We start from the raw sequence: 20,399 nt of genomic DNA, 5'->3' as shown, positions 1-20,399 counted from the left end.
TTGAAGTCTTTCAGAAATGCATCTCATTTAGTTGGACAATACCATGAGAAGAACAAACCATGTGCTAATATAGCTATTTGTATGGACTATGATGCCTTGAACGACACTAAGAAAATTAAAAGTGACAAAGGTAAAGCAATTGCAAATCAAGATGTCCCAGTTATGCTGAGAAAAGTTGATGCACCTTTGTTCAAGGTATGTGAGGTAAATTTCAGTGAGGTTGACTTGGTCATCAAGCAAGAACTTGCAGATGAAGACAGTGAAAATAAAAATGAAGAAACCACTGATATTGCTGAAATTAAGAACAAGCCCATGGTCAATCAACTTTCTAAGACAACAATCAAGAAAATCAAAACTGAGAATGCAGGAAAGAGAAATAAGAACATGAATGGGAAAATTGGAGTGAACAAGAGCAATAACTTTGCATTTGTTGCAGATGCTCCCAGGAAATAATGTCAAAAGTGTGGCTCAACCAATCACCTAACTCACCTTTGTAAGAAGGCTGTTAGTGAGCCAAAAGTGAGAGCATGCAAATACAATGAAGCAAAGGCTGAAGACCCATATTCTTTCTGTAACAAATTTGATTGCATTCCTTGCAATATGAAAGTGATGACAAGCTATCATAAATTGAGAGTAGATCTCAAAGAAGTTAAACTTGGATCTACATCTAAAAAGGAAAATGCAAATCTATCATTGAACACTGTTCTTTTTGAATCATCAAATTCTACTTCTGCAACTTTTGTTAACAAGAACAAAGTACCCACCACTGCTTGGGTAGCTAAACACACTTAATCATCATTGTGTGCTGGAAAAAATAAAGAGAGTCGTATGGATCATTGACAATGGATGCTCCAGACATATGACAGGTGATAAGGCCCCGCTATCACAATTTGAGGAGATGGCTGGCCCATTGGTGAATTTTGGAGATAACAACAAAGGATCCATAATGGGATATGGCAAGTTGATTTCTGGAAATATTGCCATTGAAGATGTAGCACTGGTAACTAATCTTGAAGTAAATCTCCTAAGTGTCAGTCAATTCACAGATAAAGGATTCAATATTTCATTTGATAAAGGAGACTGCTCAATTATCAGCAAAAAGACTGGTGAAGTTGCTTTGAAAGGAGCAAGATTAGGAAGCTTGTTTGTTGCAGATTTATACTCAGTAAATAATGATGGTATATGTTGCTTCTATACCAAGGCATCAACTGAGCAAAGCAATCTGTGGCACAAGAAACTCTCTCATCTAAATTATAAATCAATTAATACCTTGGTGAAAAAGGAATTAGTGAGAGACATGCCAAATCTGGAATTTGCTGAAGATGAAGTTTGCGAGTCTTGTCAAAAAAGCAAAATGAAAATGTCCAGTCAAAAAAGCAAAATGGTGATGGTGGATGACTACTCAAGGTACACATTTATAGTATTTATGCATTCAAAGAATGAAACTCCACACATTATTATTGAACACATAGAGAAGATTGGGAAACAGGTTGAAGATCAAAATTGTGTGAAAAGATTGAGGAGTGATAATGGCATAAAATTCAGGAATGCAATTTTAAATGAATTCTGTAAAGACAAGGGTATTGTTCAAGAGTTCTCAGCTGCAAGGACACCTCAACAAAATGGAGTAGTTGAAAGGATGAATAGGACTCTAGTTGAGGCTGCTAGAACAATGCTTCAAGATGCCAATTTGGCAACAAGTTTTTGGGAAGAAGCTGTCAATATTGCATGCTACACTCAAAAAAGATATCTCATTAACAAAAATCTTGGAAAGTCACCTTACTCAATTTTGTCAAAAAAAAGCCTACTGTGAAGCATCTAAAGCCTACTGTGAAGCATCTGCATGTGTTTGGAAGCAAGTGTTTTGTTCTAAAAGACAACTTTGAATATGTGGCAAAATTTGACTCTAAAGTTTTTGAAGCAATTTTTCTGGGATATTCATTGGAGAGAACTGCCTACAGAGTTTATGTGCTTGAACAAAAAAAATTATGGAAAGCACAAATATGACTTTTGATGATGACAAGTGTCCATACTTAAAATACCTTGATGAGAATGAAGCTAAAGCCCTTAAGTTTGAAAATCTAAACATTGATAGTGATTCTGAAGTTGAAGTTGAGATCAATACAAACAATAGAATGAATGAAAAGTCAACTGAGCAAGTGAATCATGAGGATGAAAACTCATTTCATACACCTGAATTTGATGGCACAAACTCAGGGGAGAAAGAGGATAAAATTATGTAAGTGATGCCAATGGTGAAAAAAATGCAAAAAATTCAAGTCAAAAAAATCATACCAGAAAATGGGATCAGAGTCACACAAGAGATGCAATTGTTGGTGATCCAAATGCTAGAGTGAGGACTATAAGTGCAACTGCAAATGAATGTCTACATGCATGCTTTCTTTCACAAATTGAGCCTAAGAAAACCGAGGAAGCTCTACTTGATCTTAAATAGATATCTACCATGCAAGAAGAGCTAAATCAATTTTAGAGAAACAAAGTTTGGAAGTTGGTTCCTGCCCCAAAGAACAAAAGCATAATTGGAACAAAGTGGGTGTACATGGACAAAATGGATTAAAATGCAATTGTAACAAGAAACAAAGAAAGGTTGGTTGCAAAAGGCTACTCACAAGAAGAAGGAATTTATTATGATGAAACGTTTGCTCCAGTTGTAAGACTTGAAGTAATAAGGATCTTTCTTGCACATGCCGCACACTTAAATTTTAAAGTGTACCAAATGTATGTAAAAAGTGCATTTCTTAATGGTGAGTTGGAAGAGGAGATTTATGTACAACAGCCACCTGGCTTTGAAGATCCAAAATTTTCAGATGTTGTTTATCAACTGCTAAAGGCTCTCTATGGATTGAAACAAGAACCTAGAGCTTGGTATGACATATTGTCAGAATTTTTGCTTAAATATGGGTTCACTAGAGGAACAATTGACAAGACTCTATTCTACAAGCAGCATGGTGGTGATATGATCCTAGTTCAAATCCATGTGGATGATATCATTTTTGGTTCTACAAATGAAAAAATATGTCAAAGATTCTCAAGACTCATGCAGAGTGAATATGAGATGATCATGATTGGAGAATTAAGTTACTTTCTTGAACTCCAAGTCAGCCAAAGAAGTGATGGAATCTTCATCAGCCAAACCAAGTATGTCAAAGATTTATTAAATAAATTTGGAATGGTTGACTGTTCACCTACATCAACACTTATTTCTACAGCTACAAAGTTGGATGAAGATAAGAAACAAAACAGTGTAGACATTTCAGGTTATAGAGAAATGATTGGGTTTTTGCTGTACTTAACTGCTAGTAGACCAGACATTATGTTTGCAACATGTCTGTGTGCAAGATTTCAAGCCAATCCAAAGGAATCATATTTGATGGTTGTGAAGAGAATTTTCAAATACTTAAAAGGAACATCAAACTTGGGATTTTTGTATCCTAAGGGAACTGGATTTGAAACTATTGGTTACAAAGATGCAGATTTTGCTGGATGCAGGTTTGACAGAAAGAGTACTAGTGGAAGCTGTCAATTTCTTGGTCAAAGACTTGTATCTTGGTACTGTAAGAAACAACAATCTGTGTCAAATTCCACAGATGGAGTTGAATACATAGTTGTTGGAAGTTGCTGTCTTCAAGTGCTTTGAATTAGAAATCAATTAATGGATTATGGCCTATTATTATACAAAATTCCAATTATGTGTGACAATACTAGTGCTATATCTATTGTTTCTAATCCAGTTAATCATTCTAGAACTAAGCACATTGATGTAAAGTACCATTTTATTAGAGAACCTGTTGCAAATGGTACTATTGAGCTTATTTATTACAAAAATAAGGTACCAGTAGGTCTGAGAATCACTAACTTTATGTTAGAAAGATTTAGGACCTACCCTTACCCTATGTCTGACATGAGGTCAAGTGCTATATCTAATACAGTTATGGCTCATGTACCTGTGGAAGTACAAATACAGGAACACCAACAAGGGCCTTCCACAAATGAGACCCTTCCTTCACTACCACTAGAAGCTAGGAAACCAACCACTTCATCCTCTCAACAGGGTGGAGTGAGTAAAAAGAAGAGAAAGAATGCACCCTTAACAATAATTACTGAGAGTGGCGAGGAACAAATATAAACAGAGTCTAACCTGGTCAGAAAACCAAAGAAAGCTAAGAAAACTGAGCTGACCACTCACGGAGCTACCTCTGTATCCTCCCAAATGGATAAAGTTGTAAAAGAGGGAATTAAACAGACTCTAGATGCATCTTCTCAACAGGGTATCTCTATTGAACAAAGCACTCTCCCTAGTGCAATCTGTAAAGAGTCTGCATCATAACTTAAACACTCTCAAGTTGATGAAAGGAGAAATAAGGTTAGCACTAACACTGAGAGCACATCACTTGAAGCTCCCTCATCCATTCAGGGGGAGCTGCCAACACTCAATGCTAACATCACTAATCTTATATCTAAAATTTCTTCTTCGTATAATGAAACACTTGAATCCACTTCTCAAGTGTTGTCAAAATCAAGTGACACAGTTTAAGAGACTGTTATCACCTCCTAGGAACCACATTTAGATGGTGAGAGGCTACTAGCTGGGGTAGACCTTGATGACACCATAAAAACCACAGGGGTTTCATCAGTTTTAATTGAAGACCCTGTGGATGTTACTAAAGCACTTTCATGTTCTAAACAATCTTCACAGATTGAAAGGTTTGAGGGTAGTACTCCTGAGGGGGAGCTATCTAAATCCTCTCCAATTCAATTGGAGGTTTTCTCAGGTAGGGACAACTCCCCTCAAAACCCTGGCTGAAATTACATTATCAATTGAAGATGGGAGTAAATTTGCCAATAATTCAATTGTTGGGGAGGAAAGTATAGCACATTCAAGTGTCAGTTCTTTGCAAGAAGAACAAGGGTTTTAGTCCATGGTACATGAAAGTAACCTGGTCAAATCCCCTCCAATTCAAATGAAGGTTCCCATTATTGGTGAATAATACACTGTCATAATCACAGTTCCAACTATGAGTTCAACTGTGAATCCAGTTACAGGGTTACCTTCTACCTCCATACCTTCCACCTCAAACCAAATATACATCCCATCTACCTTAAACACTACACCACAACCCTCTCACCTTCTAGCTCAATGGTTGCAAGATGCTCAAGCCCAGCCTACTACAGTTGATGATCTTTTGGTTGAATAACTTGCAGGCCTAGCCAATATCTCCTAACAACTTCTTATCACAGATATGTTAAACCAAGACTATCATGCCATACTACTCTCATACAAGGAGGATGTTAAAGAGCAGCAAGATAAAATTGTGTTAGTGTACGTGCCCTAGAGACAACACTATTATATTTATGTTATGAGACATTTGGATTATTAATTATGAATCTATGGATTATTCTTTAGTAATTTATTATATCTTTATTTTCTGTGATAAAATGTTAGATTAATAAATATCCTTGGAATATGATATATAAATCTATATCTCTAAGTACGTGACTTAGAAATGAGATTATGAGAATAGTATTGATATCCCTAAAGGTCCCTAATCAAGTATTATTGTTAAGGGATGATAATAAATACGTTGAGACTAGTGTGTTTGTTGACTGATGATCACATCTCATTGATCATAAGTATGGTGATACTAAAGTCAAAACACTAGACATTGGGTATATTATGAATCGTATGAGAAATATGAATGATCTAGATGAGATTTAGCCCTCCTATATTAAAGGAGTGATATTATTGGCCTCTTGATTGAGTAAGACTATAAAATACATGGTCGTGCTTAAATACCGATTTGTTTTATAGTTTACTCATTGATCAAGGAAACATGGATTAAACGTTAATAGAGGATGACACAATGTTGTGTGCCTCAAGTTTGATCCATAATATAAGGCTAAATGGATTATATTACATTGTATATTATTCACGAAAGGTTTAATTGAATCACCAATTATTATTATTATTACTTGGGTAGCAATGATGTATTACTAGATGCCACTCATTTTTTTATAATTTTATTATTAGAAAATAAAATTATTGTCAACGTAATATAACCTGAAGGGTCACACACAAAGAACGTCTAAAATGGAGTGTTATTTAAATTATGAATTTAAATATTTTATTATTATTAATTCGAATTTAAAAATTAATTGAGACTTGATTAATTATATTAAAATTCGAATTTAATAGTAATAATAAAACCCGAAATTAGAATGGGTTGTTTTCAGAAGCCCGTTAGGTTTAGGGTTAAGCCTTAATCCTCTCCCCCCTATATATAAATTAAGATGTATATTTTTAGGGTTAAAACATATAATTCGTTTTTGAGAAAAACCCTAGCAGCTCTACGTTTTAGAGAGGCTAGATAGAGAAAGAAAGAAAGGGGCAAACTAATCGGCTAGTACCGGCTCCGGTGATCATTGGACGATTGTACGTTTGTGTGGATATCTTTGGAGAGTAGATATTCTCTAGGAGGAGGGCTGCTATGATTCATCAAGATCATGACCTCCATTATTATCATACGGAAAGCTTTATTTAAAGTAAACATCTAATCTCCGAATTAAATGTCTTATGTCACATGGATCTTGCGTTTCGGGTTTCATTTTTCATATTTATTTTTTATTTTTCCGCTGCGTTTGTGCCATGAACCCCAATAATGGCATAAGAGCTACTTGCGAAACATTTTAATTCAGTTGTATGTTTACAATTTTGATATATGTGAGCATGTATATGAATTTTGGTACGTGTATATGACTATATATATGATATTCATGATGTATTTTATAATCATGTGATAATTGTATGTTTCGCTATGTGTGTATATATGATATACTTTGTTTTTATTATGGAGATTGTATACGATAAGATTTCTGAAAAAGCTGAACAGATTTGGTGAAACCTGTGTCCAGTGTCCAATTTTTGCAAACGATATGTGTTTCCCGACTGGAATCGAGTCACTGAGCAAGATTGAAAAAGTCAGGTTCGCATCTGTAAACCATTGGATGTCGTTACAGGCCTCGAAACAACGATATTTAGTTTTTAGAAAGTTGATTTTAATTTTCTGAATTTTGGTAAATATGTTGTGTTTGATTATATAATCTGAACTATGATATGTGATACCATGTTATGATTATAAGTATTTTGTTATGTGTCATGTGATAGCATGTTGTATGGTTATGTCCTTAAGACCCTTTAGTTAATGGTTTTTATTTATGGTTTTGGTTTCTAAATATAAATTGCATGTCATTTATTCTTTGTAATTCGTTTATCTCGAAAGTAACTCAAGTTATTCTTGTAATTGTATTAGAATTTTTTTATTATTCTATGTAATTATTAATGGAGACTTGCAAGGAAGAAGGTGATCCAAAAGAGAAGGAGAAACTATGGAAGAAAGAAGAATAAAGACTTGTAATTGTATTTATATTATTCACCATAGATTGACCTTGATCCATTCATTAGCTTGAAAATGATCACATAGGATAAAGGCCATAACCAAGCACATTTATATACCGCACTTTACATATTGATGTATGAATGTATGTGTAAAATAGTTAATGATGCATGCTTTAATTAGATTAATCATGCATGAATGTATGTATTAGATACGTCACCCATGCCATGCCTTCTAAACAAGATAAAATCTGTAACGATTCAAGATTTTAAAATTTATAAACGATTATGAGATTCTATTATTTATAAAACACGGAATAAAATAAGAATCTTCTTTATTTCCGATATGGGGCGATTTTGTCAAAAATGGGTTCATTGAACTTGTAAGGTTGTGGGTTTTAAGCGAGACGATGTGACTCCTCCACTACCTGGAAATTAAATCATTGACGAGTATTGATTTGAAGTATTTTATTCAAGGAAAAATTGGGAATCTCTTTATGATGGGATTATGATCGTTTTAATACTAACAAAACCCTAATGTTTATATTAAGTTGTTTAGATGCCTTCGAATATGTCTAATGCGTTAACCCCTAGATCGATAATGAGTGGGTTCACCAGAGTGAAGTACTCCCATCTATCGTGGGATGACGTGTTGAAGTATATGATACTTTTTAGACCTTTGGGTTAGACTTAACTAAGTTACCACAGTAGGAATGTGAACTTAGAGGCATAGAGTTTGGTGAGATTTATTGGATAAATACGAACAAATATTGTTCCAATAAACTATCCAAGAGTTATATAGTTGATATAATTGACAAATGTTGTCTACCTAAATATTCTTGTTTTGGGAGAAAAGCCAAAGCTGACCTAAGATATGATGAAATATGGATCTTGGTTCACTAGAAAGTATATAGAAGATATTCTTTGTTGATTAATAGTTAGGGCTATTAATTTGATAAAAATAGGGGGAGATATATATTTTGAATATATATGAATAATAACTTGAACATAATTTAATAATCATCTGTAGACTAATTTATCTTATACATTTTAAATATTGTAGATATCAAATGACAAACAATTCAAATAACTTCTCTGTGAGATCAGTCCTTGAGAAGGACAAGCTGACATAAACAAACTTTCTTGACTGGCAGAGAAACTTGAGGATTGTCCTCAAACAAGAGTGCAAGCTCTATGTAATAGATATTCCTCGCCCTGCACCTCTTCCTGAAGGAGCATCCCGTGCTCAATATACTGTTTATCAGAAACATATTGATGATGACACGAATGTTCAATGTCTCATGTTAGTGACCATGAGTGCTGAACTTCAGAAATAACATGAGAATATGGATTCTTATGATATGATTGAGCACCTTAAATGTATGTTTGAAGGACAGTATCATCATGAGTGGTTTGATACTTTCAAGTCGTTGAACGCATGTAAGTATGGAGAATGTGATTCGGTTGGACCGCATGTTCTAAGGATGATAGGGTATATTGAGTACCTTGCCAAATTGGGTGCCCCGATTTCTATGGAGCACCAGATTGATCTAATTTTGCAATCTTTAAACATCATCTATTCTCAATTTGTGATGAATTACAATATGAATGAGATAGATAAGAATCCCACCGAATTGTTGGATATGTTGAAAACTGCTGAGACCAACATTCAGAAGGCGTCCCCCGCTCCCATGTTGATGGTGAATAAGGGGAATGCCAAAGAAAAAGGTAAATGGGAAGGCAAGAGGAAGATGGGATCTAAATATAATGCCAATCGGAAACCTGATCCAATTTGAAGCCTAGATGTAATATCTGGGATATATCGTGTAATTATTTTTGCTAATAAATAAATATTATGCATGTTTCGTGTTTATTCTGTGAAGTATTTGTTAAGTGGTATATGTATTTGGATGTTTAAAAATAATATAAATTGAGTATTTTAATTTTTATATGCCCAAAATAAAATATAGATAATTGTCATATCTTCTTATTTATTTTTATGTTGATTTATGATTTTATAGGAAATATATGGATTTTATAAAAAAAAATTCCGAGTATTTATAAACTATTTTATACAATCGGGAACCAACCGACGTCACCCGTTTTTACGTTTTTATAACCCGAAACTCTTCCGAGAACTCCTTCCTAACCTAATTGTAATATTCCGAGCATTTTCCATGTTTTGACTTTTCCGATCCGGCGTACGGTTTGTCCTGCGCGGGTCCCGACGCAATATTTTCGATACATTATTCGTTTCAGTAAATCAATAAAACTCGTATTTTCGATAAACGGGATCTTTTTATTAAACTATTACAATTATCACCTCGTAATACGTGTAACCAGGCGCTGAGACCAAGACCGCAGTACAAATTATACTGATTTGGATAATTATCCCGAAAACCGGTACCGTTTGGATCTGTTTTTATAAATAAACATACCATTTTATATCCGGAATGATCCAACAGGATACTAATTTTCCGTAATTATAAATAGCCTTTACCGTATTTTATTTCGTACCGAAAATCATTTGCAAACAGTAATTATAGAATTTTCCAGAGAAAAACCCTAATTTCATAAAACCTTCTGAGAATCAAACTACAGTTTCAAGGTGTTATTGAAATCCGTTTGGAAAGCTCTGGTAACCAAAACGAAGGATTTGGAGTGTACTTTCAGATTCCAGAACTTGTTTCACTGCAGAATCAAAGGTTTATTTTCTGTAATTTTATTTATTTTCGAATTATTTTTATTAAAAATATGAATTTTTGTTTGGATGATTGTTTGAATGATTTGATGCTTGCATGTTGTAGAGCTTGTTTTCTTGATGATTTTGATATGTCATATGACTGATTTGAGTTTCAATAAGATGTTCAAAATTGAGTTTAATTTTCGAATTTTAAAATTAGGGTTTATAACCCGTATGAATGTTCTTAATTGAAATTTAGGCCTTTTTGTTCTAGGGGTTATTAGATGTTGAAATATAGTGGGTGTTTTTTTCCTCATGAAATTTGCAATCGATTGGTGTATAGCTCGTTAACAGACGATTCATGGTTTGAACGGAGTTGTGTTTTGAAGTTTACGTCGGGTCATCGGAAACCGGCGAGTTTCTTGAGCTTTTTCCGGCCAATTCTGGAAAGGGTTGTGTGTTTTGATTGCATATACAAGTTGCTGGTAGCCTGTAGTTTAATTATGGACATTTTGGTGGCTTGAGGTGGCCGGAATCATGTTCTCCGGCCACACTCTGGCGAGTCGACGGCGGGGGTTTGCAAAATTACAAACAGACCCCCGAACTTTTGAAGAAGATGAAGTTCAGTCCTTGAACTTTCCATAACTTGCAAATTTAGGATTCCTGTTTATAAATTATTTAAAAATCATATTTCCTATTTATTTTAATTATAAAAATTCGTTTATAATTTCTGAAAATTCCAAAAATTATTATTTTAATTCCAATTTTTTTTAATTCAAAAATAAATCGGAATTAATTAGTTAATTAATTTTATTTAATAATTAATTAGTTAATTGGTCAATTAATTCAAAAATTAATTGATTTAATTAATTATTAATTGATTTTAATTAATTATTTAATTAGATTTAATTATTTATTAATGATTTAAAAATTCCGAAAAATAATTTTGAGCTTTAAAATATTACTTAAATTGTTTTCAAGGCTCGATAATTATTAGAAAATTATTTTGAAGCCAGATGTGGCCAACCGAACCCTGTTTATTGCTTTAAAATTGATCCAACGACCCATTTTAATTCCGAAAAATGTTTTAAAAATCATACTAAATACCCGAAAGCCTGTTTATGACCCGAGACTTCTCTATAAATGGAATGTCATCGATTGTTTGACGTGCTATGTGCTATATGTAACTTGTTTGTTTGACGGTCGGTCTATATGTTCGATTTTTACTTGTTTATAACATAACTTTCAATACGTTAGTCGGATTTGGGTAAAACGAAGGGTAGATAGAAGTGTATATCAAATAGAATTGTATGAGTTGAGTATTGATAAATGTTTATGATATGTGAGTAGAAGAGGCAAGGCGTAGAAAAGGGAAATAGATAGTCGAGGAGTAGGAGATTGTGATTGGAAGTTAGAGAAGTATAGCAAGCTAGTACCAGGCAAGTGTTCTGAACTTTCTCGAGATATATTGTAGTTGATTGATAGTCCTGTTTTATATTGCAAGTGCTTTGAAGCACTGAACCCTAAACCTTGATTCCAGTTGTTGATCTTTGAGCTGTAAACCTTATTCTTTCTGAACCATTGATTGTTGTATACCCGAATACGAACCACGGATATACGATACTACTCCACAAATACATATAAACTAAATGCCAAATACTGAATCAAATTGCTTACATACTCAAACCATTGTACCTTATAATTTGAAAGACCAAATTCTTACAACCTTGAAACCTTGATTCCTTTGTTATCCAATTCTTTCATTACCTAACAACCATTATTTGAAATTGCCATATTGATCCTTTGTGAAGATTGAAACCATTTCATTATTAAACATCCAATGTTGCTTATGATTTTGTTTATTGCTTTACATTGTTTATTCTGCTATTATGTTAGAATTGGATTGTTTTATAAAATTGTGGACCAGATTCGTGGTCATACCAGATTGGTGGTCAAGTTAGGCTAATGTGTGCCTTGGATCCAGTAATTAGAGCAGAGCTGTGTGCCTTGCTCGGGGTTAGTGCGTGACTGATTAGCAGCCTAACCTTGGTTTTAAAATAAAAATATAATATCCAATTCTAAATCATTAATCATTGTTCACTTGATACCTTAACCTTTTCACTTGATGATCATTATTCTCAGTCTTGTAATTGTGACTTGCTGAGCTATTTAGCTCATTTGTGCGATGTTTTTTATGTTCTTTTCCAGTTAAGAAGGAACCAGTTGGTAGCGAGGATCCCCAATCCAGTGCGAGAGCTAGGGGTCCAGGTTGATCGAGTTAAGCTAGCTGACAGATTTTGAGATAATTTAAGTTTGTAAAAGTTTATAATAATGTTAAATGTTCAGTTCTAAGTTTGAATAATTGGGATTTGGACGTTTGTAATATAAGTGTGTGTGTGTGGCTTGTGTACATACTTTAACCTGTTGCGGTCTGTGGTAGTCGGTAAGTAGGGTCACTGCATATTATTATTATTATCTTTATTATTGTTATAAACAGGTTATAAATAAGGTGTTTGTGTGTGTGGACCCCAAACTTCTGACCCGGGTTTGGAGGGAGTCACACTAAAGGTGGTGTTCCAAAGGTTGGTGATTGTCACTATTGCAAGAAACCAGGTCATTGAAAGAGGAACTATCATGCTTATTTGGAGGATCTAAAGAAGAAGAAGACTGCTGTTGCTGCTTCTGATTCAGGTATTTATGTTATAGAAGTCAATTTGTTTACTTCTACATATTGGGTATTAGATACTGGATGTGGTTCTCACATTTGTATAAATATGCAGGAACTGCAGGAAAGTAGGACATTGGCGAAAGGAGAAGTCGACCTACGAGTTGGCAATGGAGCAATGGTTGCTGCTTTAGCTGTAGGGACTTATCATTTATCGTTGCCCACTGGGCTTGTTTTAGAACTAGATAACTATTTTTATGTGCCTGCGATTTGCAGAAACATTATTTTGGTTTCTTGTTTGGACAAGAAAGGTTTTTCATTTTTGATTCAGAATAATAGTTGTTTCTTTTCATTGAATAATATTACCTATAGGGTTGCATGTTTGTTTAATGGTTTATAGGTTCTTGATTTAGATACTCATGTCTATAACATAAATAATAATAATAAACGTATTAAGATGAAAGACTTAAATCAAACATACCTTTGGTATTGTTGTTTAGGACACATAAATGAGAAACGCATTTCCAAATTACATCAAGATGGTTACTTGGATAAGTTTGATTTTGAATCATACGAAGAATGCAAATATTGTCTCATTGGCAAAATGGCTAAAGCTCCTTTTACTGGACAAGGTGAAATGGCCACCGAACGATTAGGACTTATACATAGTGATGTATGTGGTCCAATACGTACGATGGTAAGAGGTAGCTTTTACTACTTCATTATATTTACTAACCATTTCAGTAGATATGGATATGTGTATCTTTTGAAGAATAACCCCGATTCTTTTGAAAAGTTCAAAGAATATAAGGCCGAAGTGGAAAAGCATACAGGGGAAAGTATAAAAGCTCTACGAGCAGATCGTGGAGGAGAATAATTAAGCCTCGAGTTTAAAGGTTTCTTGAAGGAGTGTGGTATCGTATCACAACTTACTCCTCCTGGAACGCCTTAATGGAATGAAGTTTCTGAGAGGAGAAATCATACCTCGTTAGATATGGTGCGATCGATGATGAGTCTAGTAGATCTTCCAATAAGTTTATGGGGTTATGCTCTAGGACGACTGTATATACACTAAACCGAGTTCCAACTAAATCAGTTCAAAAGACCCCATATTAGATATGGACTGAGAAACGTCACAACATGTCGTTTATGAAAGTATGGGGATGTGAAGCATTTATGAAACATTTGGTGTCTGACAAGCTAGGACCAAAATCGGATAAATGTTATTTTGCGGGATATCCTGAAGAAACTAAAGGGTATAGTTTCTATAATCCTACCGAGAATAAAGTTTTTGTTGCTCGAACCGCTGTATTTCTTGAAAGCGAGTTACTTTCCAAAAAAATAGCGGGAGAACTATAGATCTCGATGAATATAGAGTTGTACAAAATAACATTGAACCATAGTTGGAAATTGGGCAGAATGTACATCAAGATGTTCCTGTTCCGGAAATACAGGTTGTTCGTAGATCTAGTAGGGCTCTTCATGAGCCAGAGAGATATTATGGATTTCTCTTGACTCAAGATTATGATGTAATGCTCATAGACAATTATGAGCCTCTAACCTATCAAGAAGCTATTAACGGTCAAGAATCTGAGAGATGGCTAGAGGCCATGAAATCTGAGATGGAATCCATGTATTAAAATAAAGTATGGACTTTAGTTGATCCACCTGAAGGGGTAAAGAGGGTGCAAGTGGTTTTCAAGAAGAAAATTTACATGGATGGTAAAGTACAGACCTATAAGTCGCGACTAGTGGCAAAAAGTTTCAAACAAATTCATGGTATAGACTGTTAGATATAATTGATGATATTTAGACAGAAACTATTAGAAGTTCTTATCAGGACTTATAACAGTATTTACTGAAGAGTGACGTCATCAATATTTATACCAGTACTTGATGATCAGTAGATGATGTCATCAGGATCTGTCACTTAGTAGATATTCAAGGAGGAAAAGGAAAGCAGGAAGTGAAGGCGGTGAAGGAATTTATCTCAGAAGCAATCATACATGGATATTTAATATAGATTTCTTTATTGTAATAGAATAGGATTCCTTATTGATTGTGTAACTGTGCTCTTTACAAAGCACAAATTAGGTTCATGCTATAAGCACTGCGAACATTGTTACATCATTCGCATAACCTAGCAGCTCTTAAGGATATTTGTTCATCTTTTTGAAAGAGTACGTTTATAATCAATTTTTATCTGTTAATATAAAAACTGATGATTCTGTTGAAACTTTGTCGAATTATTTACATATACTGTATTCACCCCCCTCTACAGTTGATTACAAACCTATCAATTGGTATCAGATCTTGTTGTTCATATACAAAAGTTTAAAATCTAAAAATCAATCTTTAATGGTAGAAAAAGATGCACCACATAATCCACAACCACCACCCCCAGCCACATTACAGATTAGCAGCAATATGAGTAGGTATGAAGCCATCAAGGTGCCAGTCCTGAAGATACATGAATATCCAATCTGGAAAGTCAAGATGACCATGTGCTTGAAAGCCAAAGATCCTGAATATCTAAGCAGGATTTATGATGGTCCTCATAAACCAATGAAGGTAGCTGTTTCTGTTGCAAGAGAACTAGAAAAGATGGTTGACAAAGAAAGGAAGGACTACTCTCCTGAAGATCTTTCATTTATTATGAAGGATGCAAAATTCGGACACATCTTGCAGAATAATCTTGATAGTGTTATGTCCAATAGGGTTATTGTATGTAAAACAACAAAAGAGATATGGGATGCTTTAGAAGTAAAGTGTCAAGGCACAATTGCTATCAAGAATAACAGGAGGACAGTACTTACTCAATAATATGAGCACTTTGACTCAAGAGTTAATGTGTCCTTAACTGAGATCTATGACATATTTCATAAGTTGTTGAATGACTTGTCTCTTGTCGATAAGGAATACGATTTACAAGACTCGAACTTGAAGTTTCTACTTGCTCTCCCTAAAAAGTGGGACTTTAAGGACACATAAATAAGGATAACTATCAACTTGATGACACACCTCTAGATGAGATCTATGGAATACTGAAAACATATGAACTAGAGATGGAGAAAATAAGCAAGAGAAAAGGATCCAAGTCTAGACCAGTTGCACTCAAAGTTGAAGAGAATCCAAAGGAGAAAGCTAGGAGAAAAGACTACTCTAAAGGAAAAGCTATGATTGCAAAGTCAGATACTGAATCATCAAACTATGATGATGACTCAAATACTGATAATGAATTAGATACTAACAGTGATAATGACAACAATGAAGACATGGAACAAATGGGTACTCTACTGGTTACTACTGGTTAAAAGCTTCAAGAAGATCGTCAAGAACTTCAAGAAAGGGAAAAGATTTTCCAGAAAATTCTGGAAAACTTCAAGAGGAATAACAGAAGAAATACTGGCTGGAAGGAATCAAAGTATGAAAAACTTGAAAAGCAAAGGAAAGATGCTACAACTGTGATGGAATTGGACACTTTGCAGCTGACTGCAAAAAACTCAAAGCTGAGAAGAAACAAGCCTTGATCTCAAAAAAGAAAAACTGGGATGATTCATCAGATTAAAATGATGGGGTCAATTATGATCTCACGGAAAATGCTAGTACTGAGGCTGACAATACTGAATTAAAGGTACCTCAGACTACCCTTGCTTTTGATACTAATGATATCTGTGAGTTAAGATTATTTCTTAAATCTCTGCATGTTAGTTATAGGGATCAAACCTTAAAGAATAAGAGAATCAAGAGTGAAAACTATGAGTTAAAAAAAAGGAATGATCACCTAGAAATTGAGTTGCTTTCCATGCTAGAAATTCGAAAAGAAAGAGATAATGCTGTTTATGTCAAAGAAAAATTGTTAGAAAAGCATGTGTATCTAGAAAAGAAGTTAGCTAAAGAAAGAGAGGTTATTAAACTCTGGACTAACTCAGGAAAAACAACCCAGGAAATTTTAGAGAGTGGCTGTTGGGGATCAGGATTAAGATATGCTAATAGATCTAATTCTGATAAGAAAACTAAAAAACAAACTGAGAAAAATAAACCAGTAAATACCGATGCAAAGGTCAAACTGAACAAGGTTTAGTTAAAGGCCATTAAGTTTAATCCAAGTGTTGACGTTGTTAAATTAGTTAATGATGTAGGTTCAACCTTTGCACCTAGATCAAACTTAATTACTGATAAGAGTGAACAAGTTCACACAAAATCAATAAATATTGGTTTAATGACTCAGAAACAGCTTAAGAAAAACATGAAGGATATACACATAAAAAAAGAGAAAAGGCCTAGAAAAAATAGAAATGGCAAGGTAGGTGTTAATAAGAATGGTAATTATGTAACTCCTCCCAATGCACCTAGAAAGGCATGTTTGAACTGTGGTAGTACTAATCATCTTGCTAATTCTTGCAGGAAGAATAAAGAGATACATATAGTTCCTCCCAAATCAGAGTTTAGGAATAGAACAGTTAGATATAAACCACAGAGTCCTTATTTTCATTGTGGTAGTGTTTGGCACTATATTTATACATGTAAAGAGTATCATATTTTATATTATAATTATTATGAACTATAACCTCTTTAAATAAAGCAAACTATGTTTCTGCATGTGTAAATACTGATAGTAAAGATGTTAACATAAACTCTGATAAGAAGTCTTCTGCTGCATATGTTAACAAACTTAAAAAGGCCACATGATCCAAACAAGTATGGGTCCTTAAAAACACTATCTGATTTCAAATACTGATTGCAGGGTAACAGGAGAAATACTGTAGTCTTGGACACTGGATGCTCATGACACATTATTGAAAATGTAGCTCTAGTTGCAGGACTCAAGTATAATCTGATCAGTGTGAGCCAAATTTGTGGCAAAGGTTACCATGTGAACTTCTATGAGGAACATTATGAAATTGTCAGTAAGACTGATGGCAAGATTGCAATGACTGGTGTAAGACATGGTAATTTATATGAAGCCAGGATCTCCACAAATAATGATGAATCAGAAGTTTGTCTACTTAGTAGAGCATCCGTGGAAGACAGCTGGAACTGGCATAAAAGACTTTCTCATCTCAATTTCAATAATATCAATGAACTTTTGAGGAAAGATCTTGTGAGAGGATTGCCTAATGAAGTGTTTACTCCTGATGGTTATGTGATTCATGCCAGAAAGCCAAGCAAAGGAAAACATCTTTCAAGAGTAAAACTAAATCCTCCATTCTTGAACCATATCATCTACTTTATATTGATCTCTTTGGTCCAGTAAATGGTATGTCAATTGCCAAGAAGTGGTATGCACTCGTAATTGTTGATGAATATACAAGATACACATGGGTGTATTTTCTGCATACCAAGGATGAATCTCCATCCTTTCTTCTTGATCAATTAAGAGAGCTGGAAAAAGGATCAATATACAAAATGAAGATCATCAGAATTGGTAATGGAACTGAATTCAAGAAAAGCTCTATGGAAGAGTTCTGCAAACTCAAGGGGATAAAATAATAATTTTCTGGTCCTGGAACTCCACAACAAAATGGAGTTGTTGAACGAAAGAATAGAACTCTCATAAAAGCTGCAAGAACCATGCTAAAGGAAGAAAGATTGCCTACCTACTTCTAGGATGAGGCTGTGCAAACTGCTTACTTTACACAAAATGTAACATTGATCAACAGACATGGAAAAACACCATTTGAGATAGTGAAGGGAAAGAAGACAAATCTGAAGTACTTCCATATTTTGGGTTGCAAATGTTTTGTTCTCAAAACTCATCCGGAGCAGCTTACCAAATTTGATCTAAAAGCTGATGAAGGCATTTTTGTGGGATATCCATTATTTATAAAAGCTTTTAGAGTCTACAACCTGAGAACAATGACAGTCATGGAATCTATACATGTATCTTTTGATGACAATAAGATTGCAGGTCTAGAAGATGCAGATGACCTTGAAAAATTGAGATTTGAAAATGAAGTACCATATGTTGAACTTTTAAATCTTGATCCTGATACAGTAAATTCTGATATCACTCAAAGCTCTGATGATCCACATGAAAGTGCGAATTCTTCAAACACTGAAGCATATATTGAGGGGGAGCAACATGATTCAAATTCAGAGTCTTCTACAAGTGATTCAACTCAAGAAACATCAGTAGATAGGTCATCAGACTCTCATTCTTCGAATTCTGATGAGTCAAATACTGATAACAATGGAAGACTGATTCAGGGGGAGCATTATGACATGATAGTGGTACTAGTAAAAAAACAGAGAATTCATGGATCAAGGGGGAGGTTCTTCTTCAAGAAGTCAACTCCCATCTGCAAGAAAATGGTCTAAGTCACACACACCTGATTTAATCATTGGAAATCCTGATAGTGGTGTAAGAACTAGAAAAGCCACTCAAAATGAATATCTCTACCATTCTTTTCTATCTCAAACTGAACCCAATAAGGTGGAAGAATCTCTTCAAGATGCTGACTGGGTTACAACAATGCAAGAGGAGCTTAATAAATTCGAAATGAACAAAGTCTGGACTCTTGTACCAAGACCAAAGAATAGATCAGTTGTTGGTACAAAATGGGTGTTAAAAAAAACTGATAGTGAGAGAATTATTACAAGAACCAAAGCAAGACTAGTTGCAAAGGTATATTCACAGCAAGAAGGCATTGATTATGATGAGACTTTTGCTCCAGTTGCAAGGCTTGAGGCAATGAGAATTTTTCTAGACTATGCTGCTCACAATAAGTTTAAAGTGTTCCAAATGGATGTAAAGAGTGCATTTCTAAATGGAGAACTCGAAGAGGAATTTTATGTTGAACAACCTCCAGGGTTTATTGATCCAAAGTATCCAGATCATGTTTACTTACCGGATAAAGCACTCTATGGACTAAAGTAAGCTCCAAGGGTCTGGTATGAAACACTTGTTTTATTTATGATAGAAAGTGGTTTCACAAGAGCTAATGCAGTCTAGATATCAAATGAGTATGATGGGAGAATTGAGTTATTTTTTGGGGTTACAAGTAAAATATACTGATGAAGGGATCTTCATAAATCAATCCAAATACACCAGGATTTTGCTCAAAAGATTTGGAATGCAAGACAGCTCAACTACATCAACTCTCATGGCCACTGCAACCAAGTTAGATTTAAATACTTGTTCTTCAGTAGATGTAACTAATTACAAAGGTATAATTGGCTCACTCCTATATTTGACTGCTAGTAGACCAGATATCATGTATGCTACCTGTCTTTGTGCAAGGTTCCAAGCTGATCCAAGGGAATATCATCTATTAGTTGTGAAAAGAATTTTTAAATATCTCAAAGGCACCATGAATCTGAGATTATGGTATCCTAGAGATTTAAACTTTAAGCTAACTGGATATTCAGATGCTGATTTTACAGGATGCAAAATAGACAGGAAAAATACTTCTGGAAGCTACCATTATCTTGGTGGCAGATTGGTTTCTTAGAACAGCAAGAAATAAAAATCAATTTCCACATCAACTGTAGAAGCTGAATATATTGCTGCAGGAAGCTATTGTGCTCAGATTTTATGGATGAAGAATCAGTTACTGGATTATGGGTTAGACTATTCTGTTATTCCTATATATTATGATAATCAAAGTGCTATTGCAATGACATGAAATCCAGTGCAG

The sequence above is a fragment of the Apium graveolens genome, chromosome 2, assembly GCF_009905375.1.
Source record: "Apium graveolens cultivar Ventura chromosome 2, ASM990537v1, whole genome shotgun sequence".
Lineage (NCBI taxonomy): Eukaryota > Viridiplantae > Streptophyta > Magnoliopsida > Apiales > Apiaceae > Apium > Apium graveolens.
This window is presented reverse-complemented; position numbering follows the sequence as displayed.